The sequence below is a fragment of the Pristiophorus japonicus genome, chromosome 12 (genome assembly GCF_044704955.1).
Source record: "Pristiophorus japonicus isolate sPriJap1 chromosome 12, sPriJap1.hap1, whole genome shotgun sequence".
NCBI classification, from domain to species: domain Eukaryota; kingdom Metazoa; phylum Chordata; class Chondrichthyes; family Pristiophoridae; genus Pristiophorus; species Pristiophorus japonicus.
In genome coordinates, this window is record NC_091988.1 from 89,215,595 (window position 1) to 89,235,785 (window position 20,191).

The 20,191-nt window shown below is 44.2% G+C and overlaps 1 protein-coding gene across 1 annotated transcript in view; it reads right to left on the bottom strand.

Annotated features, from left to right (window-relative positions):
- Positions 1-20,191, bottom strand: part of itpr1b (inositol 1,4,5-trisphosphate receptor, type 1b) — a 593,020-nt gene that overhangs the window by 199,819 nt on the left and 373,010 nt on the right. The window lies entirely within an intron of this gene.

The following is a 20,191-nucleotide window of genomic DNA, read 5'->3' on the forward strand; positions in this document are numbered from 1 at the left end:
TCTGCTTGGTTTTGGGGGAGAGGGGCGGGCGGAGAGAGAAAATGAAAGCAGGGACTGCGCTGTCATGATTTCTAATCGAGATAAAAACATGGGAATGTTGTTAAGGGTCAAAACACAGGCTCCAAGTTTGCAAGAATCACTTTCTAATTAAGGACTAAACCAAACAAATGCTGCCTGATCTGCTGAGTGTTTCCAGCATTTTCTGTTTTTATTAAACAAATTTAAAGCTGTGCTTCCTGTTACCGCCCCCATTACTTATCACTTGGGCTAAAATTAAGTGTTTAAGACAAGGAACTGCACATCCCTTGGAGATTTTCCATTCTGAGTCATATTTTATTGAAATGATGCACACAGGGGAAATCTCCACAGTGTAATTAAATCTGACACCTGCAGTTGCAGGACTTTAAAAATAGCCAAGATCACGTAGGCCATGTCGACCACACCCTCACTGCACTTAACATGCACCTTGACATGGAAGAGACAGATTCATTTTGCCTGGTCTTGTTATCCAATTACTTCAGTTGGAAGTTTTGCCATCATCGCTGCTGCAGCTTTCAAATCGATAGCAGGCAGGATAAGAGTGATTATGGGGCTGGAATCCTCTGCACTGCCCTGAACAGCCATCCTAACTAAGGAGGGAGGATTCAAAAGTCCTGCAAAAATCTGGCTCAAAATAAATCATTGCTACCAGATTGGACCACTGAATGGGGCCAGTGAAAAAATTAAGGAAATGGGTCAAATAGTAGTTTTTACAGTAAAACTCTGTCCCAAACAGTGATATATTATAATACTGCTGAAGAAAGTACTTTTTCATGTAATTCCTGTGATATTGCCCTGTACTACGTGCCCTGGGGTTTGTTCACATTGCAATTAAATTTCATAATTCTTTCCATTAAGAAACTAATGAAGTTTGCTAAATCCCAATGGTGGCTTTCATGCAAATGATGAATCTCACAATCTTTAATCTGCCAGACATTAAAACAAGAGTCTGTCAACTGTGTGGCTCCATGGCAATTGGTTCCAGGCATCGCTTCAGATTTCAGCCTCAGTGGGGAGGTGCTGGACATTAGTCAAGAAGTCCTGGCTTTGGAGGGGAGGGGAGGGGTTGGGGGGTGGGAGAAATAAAATCAGATTGGAATGAGAGTCATCCTTGATCATCGGTGGTCAGTATACAACGGGATTAATGGGAGCCCAGAGGCCAGTCACCAGCTGGAGGTAGTGAACCATTTTTAGGTGAGAACCCTAGATACAAACTTCACCCCTTTTAAAAGGAAATTAATAGCTTTTTACTTTAAACTCATTTATTTGACCAGCGACACCTTTCAAATTGCATGGACTCAGTTGATCAACCTCCAGTCTTCGCAAACTGAAACATTACATCATCTCCTTATCTTCAGTGGAACAGTAAAAATCTTGTTCCATTCAACTACTGAAAGACGCAAAGGGCGAAATTGGTCTTTGGCGGTAGCGCAAATGGAAGGGAAAGATCGGGCGGGGTGTCGGGCTGCCGATTTACTCACGCCTCTATTGCATTACCGCCTAAAGACCAATTTGAACCCTATTGTTTCTACATGATTTTTGCAAGTCAAAGCAGCAGCTACCTTTAAGAACATAAGAAATAGGAACAGGAGTAGGTCATATGGCCCCTCGAGCCTGCTCCGCCATTCAATATCATGGCTGATCAGATCATGGACTCAGCTCCACTTCCCTGCACGCTCCCCATAACCTCTTATCGTCCCATCTAATCTATTAACTTATGACCTAACCATCTACTCTGACCTCAAGTGAAACATCCATATTTCTACTGTTAAAACTGACTCCAGAAAGTTTGGTTTCCTCTTTGGTGCCAAACCCTTTTTTCCCCTCAACTACTCTTGACTTACAATTAAAGCTCGAGTCCATCCCAACTTGCCATATCTGGAAAGCTCCTCTCACTCTCTTGCACTCCTGACAGTATACAAAAAACATTTATTTGATCATCTGATGGGCAATCTCCCTCAACTTTGGCCTTTAACCAACAACAGCTCCTGCCACAGTACCAAAATGGCTCTCATCAAAGTCAGTGTCACCAGCTGGAGGTAGTGAACCATTTTTTATTTTAAAACTCATTTATTTTTATCCATACAACCATACGCATCACACACTGACCGGCGACACCTTTTGTGATTGTGACAAAGGTAAACTATTCCTCCTCGTCCTTCTTAAACTGTCTGCAGCCTTTGACACGGTTGGCCACTCTGCCTTCCTCCAACACCTCTCCCATCATCGTTCAGCTGGGTGGGACTGCACTCACCTGGTTCCATTCTTATCTATCTAATCGTAGCCAGAAATAGTTTCCCTTCCCACTCTCGCATTGTTACCTCTGGTGTCCCCCAAGGATCTGTCCTTGGCCCCCTCCTATTTCTCATCTATATGCTGCCCCTTGGAGACACCATCCAAAAGCACGACATCAGTTTCCACATCCAGCTCTACCTCACTACCACATCCCTCGACCCCTCCATGGTCTCTAAATTGTCAGACTGTTTGTCCAACATCCAGTACTGGATGAGCAGAAATTTTCTCCAATTAAATATTGGGAAGACCAAAGCCATTGTCTTTGGTCTCCGCCACAAACTCCATTCCCGATCCATCGACTTCATTCCCCCCCTCTAGCATCTGTCCGAGGCTGAACCAGACAGTTCGCAACCTTGGTGTCTTCTTTGACCCTGATATGAGGGGTCAAATAAGACACATATCCACGGCATCACTAAAACCAATTATTTCGACCTCCGTAACATCGCCCGAATCTGCCCGTTCTTCAGCTCATCTGCTGCGGAAACCCTCATCCAGCCTGTGTCCTAACTTGCACCAAACCCTGTTCACCATTCACCCCTGGCTCCTGGTTAAGCAACGCCTTGATTTCAAAATTCTCATCCTTGTTTACAAATCCCTCCATGGCCTCACACCTTCCCATATCTGCAATCTCCTTCAGCCTCACAACACCCCCTCCTGCCACCTGAGATATCTACGCTCCTCAAATTCTGCCCTCTTGAGCATCCCTGATTATAATCGCTCAACCGTCGGTGGCCATGCCTTCAGCTGCCTAGACTCTAAGCTCTGGAACTCCCTCCCTAAACCTCTCTGCCTCTCTAACTCTCTTTCCCCCTTTAAGACGCTCCTTCAAACCTACTTCCATCTGCTGTAATTTCCCAGTGTCAAATTTTTGTCCTATAAAATTCCTGTGAAGCAACTTAGGATGTTTTACTCTGATAAAGGTGTTATAGAAATACAACTTCTTGTTGTTTAACCACTCCCTCAAAGTTGCTTCAATCTCTTTGGTTAATGGCCCTCTCATTCTCTGAACTGAAGATGCATTGGACTAAATGTTCTGTTATCTCCCTCACTCTGTTGAAATCAAGACTCAGCAGAATTTCCATCTTATACTTTCCCAGGATCTGAAATCTCCTTGTTTCCTCCAGTGTGTCCAGCCTACAATCTTCAGGCTTTTAAAATCCCCCAAAATGGACACCTTTTAATAATCCCTGCGTCTTAATTTACCTCACTCCTTATTCTGGTCAACCTTGATGGTGTCCTATTCTTTGGCCCTTAGCACATCACTAGTTTCTTTCCAATTTAAAAAGTAAAGTTATTTGATCCACAGCGCTAAGCTCAGTGAAGAGTAACCACATGACGCTCTTCCCAAAAAAAACACGAGTTCTTTTCCATCTTGATTTATTTTTGGCTCTCCTCCAGTCAATAAGCAGGATACAGTGTTCATGTTTTCTCCTTGCTTTTCTACAAAAAAAGAAACTCCCTCAAAAATATTGTATGAAAAAATATAAAGCCACTAAATGGATCGAAGAACGGAGCTCAAGGCCTTGCATTAAGAATGTCACATAAGGCAAAGTTAAGCATTCGATCAAGGAAAATTTCTATTGAACTTGCTAGCACAGAAAACCCTTTCCTCTGCTATAAGCCGTACAATTGAGGCTTCCATAAAACGGGAGCAAGTCACTGTTGGAATGCAAGATGGAGACAGTTTAGGTTGGCTTCGAGGGTCAGTGTGAAATGAGAAGTAGCAGGGACAACATTTCATTTTTCCCCCAAAATGATGGCCAGAGACTCCCCCCAACCACAGAGTAGAAGTGTTTCCATTTGAATTACTTCTGGCTACAAAATCCTCATTCCAGTGACCACTATTGCTGTGAGATCACCATGTCAGCTTACCAAAGTGAGCCAGGCAAGTTTTGTGTGGACGCATCACATCCCAGTTGAGTTAAGCTTTCACTAAAAATTGAACAAGACTGCGATGGGCTTCAGTTCTGCCCCGTGTTGAGACTTTCTCACCCCCCATCCTGCCATTGCTGAATTGGTGATGTTAACCAGCACTCCTGGCTCAATAATGTTTCAAAGTTCAAGATCTTTTGTGTCAGTCTTCTTTCACCAACCATTTCCCTTCAAATTACTCAGCATTTGTTACCATTCCATCAGCCCATCACCACAGTTACAGGGAATTGTGCTACCACCAATGAGCACGTCTTCACCATAGAAATTTACAGCACAGAAGGAGACCACTTCAGCCCAACATGTCCGCACCGGCTGACTAAGAGCTATCCAGCCTAATCCCACTTTCCAGCTCTTGGTCCGTAGCCCAGTAAGTTACAGCACTTTAAGTGCACATCCAAGTATCTTTGAATGTGGTGAGGGTTAGATTTAGATTAAAAAAAGGTGGCAAAACAGCTGAAAGGGAACCACTTGCGGAAACCTCAATGCCCAAAGCAGTGGTACTTACACTACACTCGGACCGCCACTCGGGTCCTGCCTCCCCTTCACCTGGGGCCTTTGGCAGTCTTCCTGCTCTAAGTATCGCTGGGCCTGCACTCATGCCTCACCCAGCTGTGCCACATCAGCAATGCTTCCATTCTATCTCTTGTTATCCAGTGAGAGACACACAAAGGGAAGTCTGTTGTGAAGTAGGTCTAGCCCAGCATGCATTCAAAAAGTGAAAGGACTCGATTAAAACCATAGGACATTTAGATTTAATGAAACGAAGCTGGCCCTGTGGTTTTATCTTGTCCTTCCTGTGGGGCACTGTTCGGTCAAACATTTGGAATCAGGAGCTCGCTATGTAGGGAACAGTGAGCATAGATTCATATTCCATACCTCTGCACTGCAGCATTCTAGAGCAATCGAGAATGGTTATCAAGCAATATATTTACAGTTGCAAACCTCAACTAAGTTCGTAAAGGATAGCAGCCCCAAGGGATTTACGGTTTTACAGTTCAGAAAATGTAGACGAATCCCAGAATACTCCTATGAAAAAAAAAGTTTTATGCAGGAATCTAATTTTTACAACCATCACAAATCGGGCTTCTTGAAAAAGATTGCCATTCCTCCCAGTGAGTCTGTGTCTCCAGCCATTACAGCTTGTTTAGTGGGAACAGGAGGAGGCCATTTAGCCTCTCAAGCCTGTTTCGCCATTCAATTAGATTATGGCTAATTTTTATCTTAACTCTGCCTTTGATTCATATCCCTCGATAAGTTACCTATCAATCCCAGTCTTGAAAATTTCATTGACCCCTAGCATCCACAGTGTTTTGGGGGAAGTGTGTTCCACATTTTCACTTTCCTTTGTGAGAACAAATGCTTCCCGATTTCACTCCTGACCTCGCTCCAATTTTAAGACCATGCCCCCTTTTTCTGGAATTCCCCCACTAGAGGAAATAGTTTCTCTATATAGCATTGAATCCATTTATTATTTTGAACATCTCCATTAGATCTACCCCTAACCTTCAAAACTTTCTTTATCAAGGGAGTACAAGTCAAGTTTATGCAAACTGTCCTTATAACGTAATCCTTTAAGCCCTGGTATCATTCTAGTGAATCTGTGCTGGCCAGAACTGAATGCAGTACTCCACATGGGGTCTGACCAAAGCTGTGCACAACCAAAGCATCATTTCCTCCCTTTTGTGTTTCAACCTCCTTGAAATAAAGGCCAACGTTGTATCAGTCTTTTGATTATTTTTGCACCAGTGCATTAGAAATATAGAAACATAGATGCAGGAGTAGGTCATTCAGCCCTTTGAGCCTGCACCACCATTCAATAAGATCATGGCTGATCATTCACCTCAGTACCCTTTTCCTGCTTTCTCTCCATACCCCTTGATCCCTTTAGCCGTAAGGACCATAGCCAACTCCCTCTTGAATATATCTAACGAACTGGCATCCACAACTCTCTGCGGAAGAGAATTTCACAGGTTCACCACTCTGAGTGAAGAAGTTTCTCCTCATCTCAGTCCTAAATGGCTTACCCCTTATCCTTAGACTGTGACCCCTGGTTTTGGACTCCCCCAACATCGGGAACATTCTTCCTGCATCTAACCTGTCCAATCCCGTCAGAATTTTATATGTTTCGATGAGATCCCCTCTCAATCTTCTAAACTCTAGTGAATACAGGCCCAGTCAATCCAGTCTCTACTCATATGTCAGTCCTGCCATCCCGGGAATCAGTCTGGTGAACCTTCGCTGCACTCCCTCAATAACAAGAATGTCCTTCCTCAGATTAGGAGACCAAAACTGAACACAATATTCTAGGTGTGGCCTCACCAAGGCTCTGTATAACTGCAGTAAGACCGCCCTGCTCCTATACTTAAATCCTCTAGCTATGAAGGCCAACATACCATTTGCCTTCTTCACTGCCTGCTGCACCTGCATGCCAACTTTCAATGACTGATGAACCATGACACTGAGGTCTCGTTGCACCTCCCCTTTTCCTAATCTGCCGCCATTTAGATAATATTCTGCCTTTGTGTTTTTGCCACCAAAGTGGATAACCTCACATTTATCCACATTATACTGCATCTGCCATGCATTTGCCCACTCACCTAAACTGTCCAAGTCAACCTGCAGCCTCTTAGCATCCTCCTCACAGCTCACACCGCCACCCAGCATAGTGTCATCTGCAAACTTGGAGATATTACCCTCAATTCCTTCATCTAAATCATTAGTTTTTTGCAATTTGTGAGATTGGACATCTAAATCCCTATGACCTTACATGGCTTCTACTCTCACCTTTAAGAAAATATTCCGATTTGCCTCTCGGATCCAAACACTTCCCCAAATTGAGCTCCATGTGCCAGAGTTTTGCCCACCCACTTCGACTGCCTACGTCACTTTATAAATTTCTGCTCTCATCTACACAACTTACTGCACTTCAGAAAATTCATCCCACATTCTACCCTATGTAAACTAGAGGTGATCCAAAACTCTGCAGTCCGTGTCCTAACTCGCACCAAGTCCCGCTCACCCATCACCCCTGTGCTCGCTGACCTACATTTGCTTCCGGTTAAGCAAAGCCTCGATTTTAAAATGTTCATTCTTATTTTCAAATCCCTCCATGGCCTCATCCCTCCCTATCACTGTAATCTACTCGAGCCCCACAATACTCCCCTCATCCCCCTCCCCCGCGATGTCTGTGCTCCTCTAATTCTACCCTCTTGAGCATCCTTGATTATAATCGCTCAACCATTGGTGGCCGTGCTTTCTGTTGCCGAGGCCCCAAGCTCTGGAACTCCTTGTCTAAACTTCTCCGCCTGTCAACCTCTCCTGTGGCTTGGTGTCAAATTTATCTGTTTGTCCGTAACACTGTTGTGAAGCGCCTTGGGACTTGTGCTACGTTAAAGTGCTATATAAAAGTTATTATTAGTTTTAGTTTCCCGTGTGAGTGGAAACATAAGAACTTAAGAAATAGGAGCAGGAGTGGGCCATTTGGCCCCTCGAGCCTGCTCCGCCATTCAATAAGATCATGGCTGATCTGATCATGGACTCAGCTCCACTTCCCTGCCCGCTCCCCATAACTCTTTATTCCCTTATTGCTCAAAATCTGTCTCTCTCCGCCTTAAATATATTCAATGACCCAGCCTCCACAGCTCTCTGGGGCAGAGAATTCCACAGATTTACAACCCTTAGAAGAAATTCCTCCTTATCTCAGTTTTAAGTGGACAGCTCCTTATTCTGAGACTATGGCCCCTAAGCTCTGGAAGTCCCTCCCTAAACCTCTATGCCTCTCTACCTCTCTTTTGTCCTTTAAGATGTCGTTAAAACCTAGCTCTTTAAACAAGCTTTTGATCATCTGCCTTAATTTCTTCTGTGGCCCGGTGTCAAATTTATCTGTGTCTGTAACACTCTCTGGGTGAAGAAGTTTCTCCTCATCTCAGTCCTAAATGGCTTACCCCTTATCCTTAGACTGTGACCCCTGGTTCTGGACTTCCCCAACATCGGGAACATTCTTCCTGCATCCAACCTGTCTGAACCCATCAGAATTTTAAACGTTTCTATGAGGTCCCCCTCTCATTCTTCTGAACTCCAGTGAATACAAGCCCAGTTGATCCAGTCTTTCTTGATAGGTCAGTCCCGCCATCCCGGGAATCAGTCTGGTGAACCTTCTCTGTACAGCCTCCAATGCAAGTATATCCTTCCTCAAATACGGAGACCAAAATTGTATGCAGTACTCTAGATGTGGCCTCACTAATACAGTTGCAGCAGGACTTCTCTGCTTTTATACTCAATCCCCCTTGCAATAAAGGCCAACTTCAAGACGCCCCTTAAAACATACCTCTTTGACCAATCTTTTGGCCACCTGCGCTAATTTCTACTTATGCAGCTCCGTGTCAAATTTTAATCTCATAATATTCCTGTGAAGTGCCTTGGGACGGTTCACTACGTTAAAGGTGCTATATAAATACAAGTTGTTGTTGTTCAATGCTCCAAAAATCTTGAACATACATCTGTAATCCATCCTTCATTTGAATCATGAATAGTGGCAGAAGAAAACCAAAGATATTAGACAAATTTATTCTCATTTTGAGAAGGGTAGTGTGCTAATTCAAGTGGGTGATGCTACTTTTCGGTGCTAGATACTGTATGGTCAGGCTTTATATACAGGCCCCTGTCCTCAGTAACTGTGGCTAACTCCCATTTACTGTAGTAAGGCTTTATCTCTTCTGTAATCATGCAAGCAACCAAACACTTGTTTACCTCATTGCAGTCGGCTCAATGTACAGGAAGTGCACAATGCAACTGCGTCTGACTCCATTGCACAATACACAACAGATTCATCAGTAAGGCCAAATCAGTTATTATCCTCAAGTTTGCTATTAATGCTAAATGGAAAATGTACTCCTTTAAGACACAAACATTAATTAGCTTATTAAACATTAGCACAAGAGCAAAATACTGCAGATGCTGGAAATCTGAAATAAATTGTTCTGACAAAGGGTCATCGACCTGAAACGTTGACTCTGTTTCTCTCTCCACAGATGCTGCCTGACCTATTCAGTATTTCCAGTTTTTAATACCATATTAAACTTTATTCATGTGCGATCTGTTCGGTTGCACTTTTAATTCGGTTGTATTTTTAATTCAATGACTGTCCCTTAACACTCTTGTCACTCCCAAAAATGCCGAGTTTTCATGACAAATCTTTTAACCATTAAGGACGAGGTTTATTTTCTTGCTTTTAATTGTAAGGCAATGCTCTGGATTACTGTGATATTCTGCAATGTTTCTGGACTGAGGACAGATTATAGGCTGGGGAATGACAAAAAGTGGTCCTTTATACAGAGAACCATTAACTTCCAATACAAAATTAGCAGGGATAATTACCAGCTCCCACCTGGAGCGAGAGAATGAGGAGGGGATAACCAAAATTGGGTGAAGTAGAATGAAGACAGGAAACAGTAGGAGCAGAAATTGCACCAAGACAGTTCGCCCTCTCTACATCTAATGCTAGCTTTAAGTTGTTTTCTTATCTTTGGAGGAGGGAGTAAGAGGTTCAAAATAGCCCAAGTTGCAGTTGTATCCAACTAAGCTACATTTCATATGGTCGTGGGTGTTGGAAGCCAATGATCACAGCCTCAGGACATCGTTCCTCAGTTCAACCATTTTCAGCTGCTCCGTCAATGGCCTTCCTTCCATTACAGGGGAGGTTGTTTGCTGATGATTCAACAGTGTTCAGCTTCATTCACAACTCCTCCAACAGTGCAGCCCATGTGAGTTTACAGCAGAATTTGGGCAACATCCAGGCTTGGGGTGATGGGTGGCAGGTAACAATCTTACTACACAAGTGCCAAGCAATGACCATCTCCAACAAAACAGAAGTCCACCCAATTCCCCTCTGACCTTCAACAGCATCACCATCCCCATCTTGGAAATCACCACCGACAGCTGTATCAACACCATGGCTACAAGAGCAGGGTAGAGGCCGAGTACTCGGACATGAGGGACCCACCTTCTCACCCCTCAATGTCACTCCACCATCTAAAAGACTCAATTCAGGAGTATGATGGAATACTCACCGCTCACCTGAATGGATGCAGGTGCAAAACACCTGAAGCTCAACACCAATGAAGACAGAGCTTGATTCGCATCTCTGCCACTGAACTCAATATCCACGCCCTTCACCACCTGCAACTCACTATGTACTAACTATGGGACATATAACAGTAACGAACCAAACTTACCTGCCAGCTCCACGGCCTTAACTACGAGAAGGGCAAGCGCCATCAAAACAACAACTTGCATTTATGTAGCGCCTCTAATGTAATAAAGCATCCCAAGGCACTTCACAGGAGCGTTACCAAACAAAGTTTGACACCAAGCCAGACAAAGATATTAGAACAGCTTGGTCAAAGAAGCAGGTTTAAAGATCATCTTAAAAGGAGAAGAGGTGGAGAGGCAGGGAGGTTTAGGGAGGGAATTCCAGAGCTTAGGACCTAGGCAGCAGAAGGCACGGGCGCCAATGGTTGAGCGATTAAAATCAGGGATGTTCAACAGGCCAGAATTGGAGGAGCGCAGAGATCCGAGAGTTGTGGGGCTAGAGGTTAGAGAAATAGGGAGGGTTGAGGCCAGGTGAATGTCCTCAAGGCTTAGCGAAAGTCAGGATGTAGGCAGCAGAGTTTTGGATGAGCTCATACGGAGGGTGAAAGATGAAGCGCCGGCCAGGGGAGCATCGGAATAGTCAAGTCTAGAAGTAACAAGGTGACTTGGATTATATACTGCAGTTCTTTGATCGCCACTGGGTGAACGTCCTGGAATAACACCATCGTGGGAGCAGCATGATCACCACAAGAAATGCAGCAGTTCAAGATAACTTTCTCAGGACAATAAATGTAGCTTTGTAATGTCAGACGTGGCTCGGTGAGTAGCACACTCGCCTCGGAGTCAGAAGGTTGTGGGTTCAAAACCCACTTCAAGGACTTGAGCACATAAATCCAGGCGGACACTCCAGTACAGTGCTGAGCGAGTACAGCACTGTCGAAGGTGCCATCTTTCGGATGAGACATTAAACCGAGGATCCGTCTGCTCTCAGGTGGATGTTAAAGATTCCCATGGAACAATTTTGAAGAAGAGCCAGGAAGTTCTCCCCGGTGTCCTGGCCAATATTTATCCTTCAATCAACATAACAAAAACAGATTATTTGGTCATTATCACATTGCTGTTTATGGGAACTTGCTGTGCGCAAATTTGCTGCCGCATTTCCCACATTACAACAGTGACTATATTCCAAAAGTACTTCATTGGCTGTAAAGCGTATTGAGATGTCCGATGGTCGTGAAAGGCGCTATATAAATCAAAGTCGTTCTTTTCTTTGTCAGAATAATATTTGTTCTTTTTGCTGAACACCCACAGCCTACACTGAAGTACACATTCCAGTCTCCACACATGTGCAAACAGTAAAACATAAATTGTAACAAGTCCAGTAGAAAGTTCCCATAATCAGCAATTTCCTGTAAACAACAGTAGCCTGGATGAAAACACTTAGTTTAATTATTAACTGCTCACAAATCTCAACTGGAAAGACTGCTTTAAATCCAGCTACTAAGCCAAATGTAGCATTGCAGGGAATGTCTGTAAAAGTTCAGAATAGCATTTGTCCTGCTATGTGTGTAATGTAGACATGGTTTGTTGTAAAATTGCAGCACTGTTGAGGCGGTGTGCGGTGGTGCCTTCAGCCGTCTCGGCCCCACGCTCTGGAATTCCCCTAACAAATCTCCTCACCTCACTCTCCCTCCTTGAAGACACTCGGTAAAACCAACCTCCTTGACCCTGTCCTGATATCTCCTCCTTTGGCTCGGTGTCAATTTTTGTCTGATTAACCATCTGTGAAATGCCTTTAGGAAGTCTTACTACATTAAAGATGCAAGTTGTTGGCTGGGCATATTTTCAAAGCGTATTGGTTGTGTAATTATTTCTTTTCATAAAGTTGATATCGAATTTATTTAATTCAACTGAAATGAACATCGGGTGGATGGAGGGCATTATTGTCGTTACCTGTCTCCTGGGTAAAATATACTTTCTTATGGATTCCACTGTCAGCTTGAAATATCTGCATATGGCCATCAACATTCCCCTCAGCTTTATTAAAGTTCCTTGTATTGTAATTCCACCAGGTGATGCCCATCAATTAACCAGCTGCTGGTTATGAGACTTCAGTGCCGATCTGACAGGATAACTAGAATTAGACTTCAGCACTGCAGTAACATCCTTGGTAGATTTACTGCTGCTTTTCCACGTAGCCTTGGTAAAACAAATGTTTTCCATCGCTTACAATCCTTCCGGAGTCGATAATGTGCCTGAAGCATTTTCATTCAGAACTTGAAAAGCCCCGTGTCACTGCGTGGGTGATGTGGGGGAAGTTACCAACCAGTTTGATATCAGCCTGGAACAGCTTATTTCCATAGCAACAGTCTCCATACGCAGAAGCTAGCACCATAGGAAAGCCAGTACAACTGGAGAATTTCATCGCAGTGAAGCCCTCCTTCCCCTTGCCCGACGCCCTCCCCCCCGCACTGTCATAACCCACCCCACCATGTGGCGTTCTGCGTTCAGAAGAACTTCCAATTGCTCTACCTTTCTTTCTCGGAGTTGGATGGAGAAAATTCTTCTTGCAAACTTCAGACCTCAATACCTTGCTTGTGAATGTCTCAAGATGGGAACTTTCAAAAAGGAATGGAATACGTACTTGGATAGGAAAAACTTGCAAGGCCATGGGATAGAGCTGGTGGCAGAGGTAGAAGTGGATAGTTCTATCAAAGAGCTGGCACAGGCGAGATGGACTGAATGGTCTCCTTTTGTGCTGTATGACTCTGCATACAGAGGAGAAAGAAGGATGCTTTGTGACCCAGGTTGACATCCCCCTCAAGCATGGAGCTGGTGTGGGTATTCAGAGCCAGCTTTAAAAATCCTTTTGCTGCAACTTAGCAACATCCATTTTAAGAGACAATATGAATGCTGTAAAAACAAAGTGGTTAAAAAAAATTGCTGTATGGGAAGTGACAAAAGTACTGCAGTGCGATTAACTGTTCCTCTTTTCACCTGATAATTTATGACGCTACAAGATTGTAGGATCACATGATCCATCTTTATTCACCAATAGTTTAGGTGAAGAATTACTGCCAGATCTCCAGAGAGTTGGCTGTGTATGTCATCACACAAGAGACCCAGACTGAAGTGAAGGGGAACTATGGATGCAGACCATGAGAAATGTCTGTATCCAAAAAAGCAACCGTGAGGGGGAAAAAAACGAGAGACGACAGCATAAATGAACTTGGCATGGCTTCCATCGGCTTGTGCCGAATTTAAAAGCATTTATCTTTGTGCACAGGCAGGCTGGCTTTGACAGAAAGCAAAGGCCGCAGCAAGAGGAAAGTTTTAACGAGGCCAATTTATATCGTACAGCTCCCTCCAGTCTCCAGCCCAACTGCAGTGTCTGAGTCAGTATAAAAGCAGTGCGGCCTGCCAATGGAAAATCCTAGAATGCTGCTGCGTAGAGTTCAAGGCAGCTCACACCGGCCTCTCCCTTTCACTTGCTGATAAGTTTCAGCTCACATGCCCTGCAGTTCAGCACACTCCATTATTCAAGCCCTCTATATATCTGGCAAGTTAACCATTAATGAGTGATGACCGAGAAAGCCTGGGCTGCGGGCCAGCCAACACAGCTGCTCAAACGCTGTTTACCGAAAATGTTTTATTTTTTGGGTGTTGGCGGGGTGACTGTTTCGGAATGTTGCACCACACAGGGAAGATTAAGTCAGCGATGAAACAGCCCATTCCCTCACAGGAAATCGCGGTGCTGAAAAGGTGAAAGGGCCCATTAAATGGTGCGTTTTGTTCCATTCTGGACCAGCTCCAAGACTAAAAGAAAAAAAAATGACTTCTTCGGTGTCGGGTTGATTTTTTTTCCTTCTGGTGGCTGTTTATGACCTCAAGGGAAATCGATGCTGAAAAGTCACCGAGCCCAACAGTGTAAAGAAGCTGAATTACCTCACACCGTTGAAATGGTACGGCTGCTGAAGTGCCCTGGCTTAGTGACTGACTCACTGACTGCATCTGCTGATAATTCAGTTCCCTCGCACCGTTTGTCTCAGCGATTGCTTGAAGCCAGCACTCCCACTGCCGTAATCGGGAGCGACACTTTGAAATAAACAATCTTCAAAAAGTTGATGGCAGACATAAACAAGCACAAAGGGTGTTTCAGTTTACTTGATGCTGGCCCCAAAACTCCCTTTGCAAACTGCATTTAGGGAGCTTTGGAGGTCTTGTCTTCTTGAGAGGGATGGATGCCCAGGCAACTAATTTTGCTACAAGTCCAATAAGCTGTGGTGAGGAACATTCAACTAATGCAGGGTCAGAAGTCCTTAGGGTTCAAGCTTTGGGTGGTTTTTTAAATATTGCCATCTCAGCAAGTCCCAATTCTTACCAGAGAAGATTGCTTTTACAGTCAAATTTTTGCCCATTGATCTATGCACAAACAAAATCAGTAATATATCTGCTGTTGGAGTTGCCATCCAGCCACAGGTGTGTGCAGTTACCTCGAATGCCCCATTGATGTTATAGAGTTCCTTCTCAGAGAAGCTCGTTCCACAATGTGCTCGTGCCTCCAATCTGCTCCATTTATACTGCGGGGGGGGGATTGGGAGCAACACCAGATCGGTTGTGCATGCACCACTGTACGAAGTGTAGAAGTGCTACAAAGTCACGTTCATAGATTTAACATTGCAGCCACAGATCTCCCCTGACTTCAGGGAACAATGGAAGTCACGGTGGACAGGCTGCATGGATAGATAAAGGGCCTTTATTCACTGGCGTTTAGAAGGATGAGAGGGGATCTCATAGAAACATAAAATTCTGGACAGGTTAGATGCAGGAAGAATGTTCCCGATTTTGGGGAAGTCCAGAACTAGGGGACACAGGCTAAGAATAAGGGGAAAGCCATTTAGGACTGAGATGAGGAGAAAGTTCTTCACTCAGAGTTGTTAACCTGCGGAATTCCCTGCCGCAGAGAATTGTTGATGCCAGTTCATTGGACATATTCAAGAGGGAGTTAAATATGGCCCTTACAGCTAAAGGGATCAAGGGATATGGAGAGAAAGCAGGAAAGGGGTACTGAGGTGAATGATCAACCATGATCTTATTGAAAGGTGGTGCAGGCTCGAAGAGCCAAATGGCCTACTCCTCCACCTATTTTCTATGTTTCTATGTTTGAGCGCAGCATGTCTGAGATCAGAATAAACTGGCAGAATGTAAGAAATAGGAGCAGGAGTAGGCCATTTGGCCCCTTGAGCATGCTCCGTCATTCAATAAGATCATGACTGATCTGATCTTGGCCTCAACTCCACTTCCCTGCCCACTTCCCAGCACCCTTATCCTTCAAAAATCTATCTCCATCTCAAATATATTCAATGACCCAACCTCCACAGCTCTCTGGGGCAGAGAATTCCACAGATTGATGACCCTCTAAGAGAAGAAATTCCTCTTCATCTCCGTTTTAAATAGGCGACCCCTTATTCTTAAACTCTGCCCCCTGTAGGAAGCTGGAGGATGGGAGCAAAAACCATTTTGTGAGGCTAGACCCTGCCTTCAGAGGAATCCTTCCCTCAAAATCTAGCTGTGATAATTTCAAGCCTTGTAGGATTGTCCTGGAGTCTCCAGGAATTAAAGATGAATCTCTAGACAATGCTGGGAGCAAGCAGGGAGTGAAATCAAAGCAGTGTTAAAAAACCATGTGTGTTTTTATTTGAACACTTCTTTATTAGCTATAAAAATATTGGAGGTTGGGAAAAAAGCTGTTTGGATGAATCTCAAATGTTAGTGAATCAAGTCATGAAGAGTATCTTCGCTTTCCGGTTAGCGTGGGAAGGCAGGGCACCCTGAGGATGGACGTGTCGAGTGACCAACGTCAGGAGTGTGGGGGCTGGCCGGTTGGAGTCGGAAGGTCATGGGATGAAATCTCCAGGATTACGTCCAACCAGAATTAGCGACCCCACTCTCTGACCATGTCTTCAGCTCAGCTCAGACTGCTGCTCAATGTGTTTTTCCCCAAAACCCTCCTCCTCCCGCAAAAGACTGCGATGTTCTGAGGGAAGCTTTGCTTTTTTAAAGATGCGATATTAGTGCAAGATGTTTTTGCGGCCTGTTGACTTCGATATTAAGGGAATCAAGGGATACGGGGATAGTGCAGGGAAGTGGGGTCGAGGTAAAAGATCAGCCATGATCTCACTGAATGGTGGAGCAGGCTCGAGGGGCTAAATGGCCTACTCATGCTGCTAATTCTTATGTTCAAATGGCAACATTAACTAGGGTGGCTTCACCATAATAAATGGAGCATTAAATGGAGACAGCAACAGAGAAGACAGAATTTACTGTCGCAAGCATTGCAGATAGGGCATGACTCATCAGTGAGCGCTTATCACACAATGGTACATCTGAAAGGTATCAGGAGAGGAAGTGAGGAGACAATTTTGGAATGAAATACTGCAATTGCCACATAATATTAAATCTCACTTTTTGGCAGCCACAAATGATAACTACCTCATTTGATTCCAGTTATTGGAATACCCGGTGCTGGTAAAAAAAAAGCAATCCTTTAGCCCTAATCTGCTTAGGCTTTGAATCCAATATATCCCACATCTCACTTCTCCCAACCAGACCAGCAAGCCACTAACATTTGCAAATGAATTCATCCTTTTTTTTCCTTTTCCAATGACAAGCCAGCTCTCATCACTTTGAAAAGGTGAAAAAAAAAACCTAAGAGCTCATTAAAAAAACCTCCCACTTTCAAAAAGCTCGTGTGCTGCGCAGCGAGTGAGAAAACAGGATATAAATAGAAGTTATATAACATCTCTTTGTTGATTTCAGTGCTAGAGAGAAATGCGAATGACCTTGTTTTGAGATTCGGCTGCCTGTGTCTAACTGTTGATAGGTTTAATTCCCATATTTGGAGATCATCTGACCAGAGCCCTCCTGTTAAGCATGTGAAAGTCTGCAAGGCTGTTATGTAAGGGCTTCAGGTTTCCACGGGTTTCAGGACTTAACGACCAACTCACGCCAAAGCTGTTGCAATGGAGAAGGTTCGCAGGGATAAAATTAATGTGGCCAAGCTACCAGCCAATCCCAAGTGGTCTCTCCTTTATTTGAGATTGTTCCCAGGGTTAACAGTTCACCTTCATCCAGACGCTGCCTTCGCAGCACGCATATCTCATTCTCTTCACTGTCGCTCAAAGGCCTTTGGTCAAAATAGAACCTACGCAAATCAGACCGGTTCGGAAACTTGCTCATTAGTTACTATTGGGCTCATGTCATTACTTGTTACTTTATACTGCAGCCTTGAAACAATAACCCACCCCTGTCCCCCAAGTAAAAAGAAGAGAAAATGCTAAGCAAGTCCTCGCTTGCTACAGCCGCTCTTGCTACAGCCGCTCTTGCAGTCAGGCCTCTCTAATAAAAAGGCTATAATGAATAAATATGCCACAGTTTAGAGTACCAATGATCCAGCCAAGTTTCTTGCACAGCAACTGGTAGTGACGGCTGAATGTTTTATCGGCCAATAACACGCCACAAGGTACCTACACAATCGTACTATGCAAATATTGCATGTAGAACCCAAAATAAGCTATAAGTATGGACATTCCACTTCTTTGGATTTAAGTTTGCCAAGGTCAGGAATGTTCATTTAATGCTTCACTGTGCGTTGCCAATGCTTGATTTTATGGGACACATTCCATTCTCAAGGCTGCAGGGCATCAAAACCTAATTTCAGAATTGCAAAAAAAAAGATTATGAAGTTAAAACTGTGCAAACTGATTTATGAACATTTATGGCCAAGTTTCTGAGAATCCAACTGTAACCTTGATGCTATCTGCATACGCATATTGAAAAAAATAATCAAAACATATTTTACAGAATAACAAATTGAAGTAAGTGGGTTAGTCTCGTGGTCTCCTCAGGTTTGCTTCCAAGCCTCTATTAAAGCTGTTTTACAAGGGAAGACCATGTTTTTACCGAGGGAGTAATGATTGGCCATAACCTGCTACCCATTTTACAGCATTAAGCACGGTGTAGCAACAGAGTCGGAGAAAATACCCTTTCACCTCTGGAGGCTTTGTCTGAATCAAGTCACACGAAGTGAATGATGCTGAATTCGTAGACGGGGCTGTGGGTTTGCGGCAACGATATGATAGAAATGAGACTGTCCCAGGGCCCGAGGTGGCCCAGGGTACCACCTCAAGGGGTGGCTTCTTCCCATGCCACCTGAGGCAGCGGCAACAGTGGCGCCAGGTGGCATGGGTGCTGAATACCACCATCTTTATTTTCCCCAGTCAACATGCGGTGGCCTACATGTGCGCCCCCCCCCACTCTCCTCCTTCAGTTGGTCCGCAATGAAAACAGCGTGAAGTCTGGAGCATTGGCAGACCCAGCACTCAGCAAGAAGTAGTTCCGCAGTATAAATGCTCAACAACGTAAACAGTTGGCACAAGGTGATGGATATCATTATGATAATTTGCCAAGATCAGGGTCATAATCCCCACCACGTTTGACGCAGAAATCCGTGACATGTCTTTCTTTAGGATGAGGAGAAAACCATCAGGGGACACAATCCCATTCTTCTGGACAATGTTTATAGCAACATTAACGGCACAACTGGAGAAAGCTGTGCCCAGTGGATGGGTCGGAAAGGTAACAGTCAAAGGAGGCATCAAATGAAGAAAACAAAGCGTAGATAAACATTATACACACACACAAGTTCAAGAAACCTTTGAAGCAAGCATGCCTTACATTGAAAAGTCCTAGCATTAGACAGATATTTTGGGAAGCATTGGGCAGCAAAGTGTTTCCCTCAGGAAACAGACGCCAACAGGGTGAGCCAGCTTGGAATAGGTTACTGTTCCCTCCAATTGAGGTACCGTAATATCTGGCGTGTTGGTCACACTAATGCAAGGGCTTTGTACCTCAGGCAACAAGCTGTTTAAAAAAAAACAATCTACACATTACTGGTGTATAAAAGTATGCATCTCCCCCTCAGGTGTGTGAGTCACTAAAAGCCTGTACATAAGTACAACATTACATACTTATGTGAGGAAAGAGAACAGAGCGAAAGATAATTGGAAAGTGTTCACAACTTTATACCAACATAATAATGTAGCGTTCACATTGTTCTCAGAGTGAACAGAGAAACAGCAGGAAATGAAGAACATAGCACAAGTAGGAACACATGGAAAACATAATTACAAGACATTCCTGGCTTCTGGTTGGCCAACAAAGCACTGTGGTATAATCTTTTAAAACACATTCTCAGGATGTGGGCATCACTGGCAAGGCCAGCATTTATTGCCCATCCCTAGTTGCCCTTGAGAAGGTGGTGGTAATGAGCCACATCCTTGAACCATGCAGTTTGTGAGGTGAAAGTACTCCCACAGTAATAATAACTTATTTATATAGTGCCTTTAATGTTGTAAAACATCCCAAGGTGCTTAGTGCTACCCTCTATTCCTGCTAGCATATTACCTCCAATCCCATGACCCCTCTACCCCTGCCAGTATATTATGCTAACACAGTGCTGTTAGGGAGAGAGTTCCAGGATTTTGATTAGCTACGATGAAGGAACGGCAACATATGTCCAAGATGGGATGGTGTGTGACTAGTAGGGGAACTTGGAGGTGGTGGTGTTTCCATGCGTCTGCTGCCCTCGTCTTTCTGGGTGGTGGAGTTGATGGGTTTTGGAAGTGCTGTCGAATAGTCCTTGGCGACTTGCTACTGTCTATCCTGCACATCATACACACTGCAGCCATGGTACACTGGTGGTGGAGGGAGTGGATGTTCTAATGATCAAGAGGACTGCTTTGAAACATGGAAAAGTAGGCCATTTGGCCCTTCG